Consider the following 1,757-nt stretch of genomic DNA (forward strand, 5'->3'; position numbering starts at 1 on the left):
AACAAATGAAATAGAACGAATGTAAACACTTTCAAATGGCTCATTCAAAATGAGCCATTTTCGGCCAATTTAAACGCCGTATAAGATCCATTGAATCTCATTCTGTATAAATAAGTTCCAACAAAGTTAGAATAAGTTCCAAATACGTTCCAAATGCAAATTAATGCATTGAACACACCCTAAATTAAAGTTTTACATTGCATTTTGACAGTCTGATATGGCGTTTACATTGGCCGAAAATGGCTCATTTTGGTCAAAAATCGAAAATGAGTAGCGAATGACTCATTCTTGCATATAAAATTTCAAGCGCGAAAATGAGCAATTTTCTCACATTCTGTATGAAAGACGTTCGAATGCATTCCACATATGTTCCAAATGCAAAGGAATTCATTAAACATACCCTAAATAAAAGCTTTTCATGGTATTTTGACAGTTTGAGAAAGCTGTTTTTGACATATTTACAAAAAAAGGTAAACAAATGTTTGGTGGTTGCATTTTCTTGAAAGCGATGCACCTCTTTTTAGAACTTCTACTTCCCAAAAGGTAATTAATCGAAGTTTAAAAATATGTTTTAAAAATATGTTTTAAGTTTATATTGTAAGGTTTGAAAGCATATTTAACCTTCATGCAATATTTTTTTGGCACAGGTCAAAAATCAAATCAACAAGCAAGTTGAAAAATCAGCTGTTTGAAATGAGAACAAACGAATTACAACGAATGTAAACACTTTCAAATGGCTCATTCAAAATGATACTATGTATTTGTCATGTTGAATAGAACAACCTAAACAAATAAAAATATTATAATATTTATATAGTAAACAAGTATTCCACAACTGTAAAAAAAATTTTGTATACAATGAAAAACTCATTTCTTACTGCAGTTTACACTTTCTTGTAAAATGATATTCCCCAAGTGCTAGTGAGTAGTTTTTCGTGCTGAATGTAAAATTATGACGTACTGAATACATTTTTGCCAGTTGTCAGTGAAAAACTTTGTATTTACATTGAGCGAACTCAGTTATTGAAAATAAAAAAGTAAACAAAATGGAAGACATTATATTAATTATAATTCAGTTTGTACAGTTGCGGAATAAACCCCCAGTTATTTGACATAAATAAAATAAGGCCGTGTGCGAGTTCGAGTAAATTGAGGTAAAGTAAATTAAAATTTCCTGGGAGTTTTTTGCACTGTACTATGTAGATATTTATTTATTTATTTAATGCACTTATTTATTATTTTTGGTAAAAAATTTCCACATTGGTAACACCTAATTTAATCTTATTTTTATCTATTTTATCCTATTCGAAATTCTGGTAAATACCAGCTATCCCTGCCATACCGACATAATTTATTATTTCCTTTAGGTCGTGTGCGAGTTAGGCTAAGTTGATGCTAAACCAAATGGGAGATTTTTTGGGATTTTTTGCACTGCACACATTTAGCCATTTATCAACACGTATCGACACATCACTACATTATCGGCTCATCTTAGAATTTCCCTCATTTAGAACGCAACTTAGCCTAACTCGCACACGTCCTTAATTTACCATCAATTTACTCGAACTCGCACATGCCTAAATTTTTATAACGAATAATTTATATAATAAAATTTATTAAATAATTATTTTGTTTCTCAACACTACTGAACACACAGCATTAGTATAAAGAATACAAAAATATTCCGTTCGCTTGAATATTACCAACTGCTTTACCAGCCATTTTGATTTGCGCATAGATTGGCGTTGCGCTTGCTT

The sequence above is a fragment of the Teleopsis dalmanni genome, chromosome 1 (genome assembly GCF_002237135.1).
Source record: "Teleopsis dalmanni isolate 2A chromosome 1, ASM223713v2, whole genome shotgun sequence".
Classification (NCBI taxonomy): Eukaryota; Metazoa; Arthropoda; class Insecta; order Diptera; family Diopsidae; genus Teleopsis; species Teleopsis dalmanni.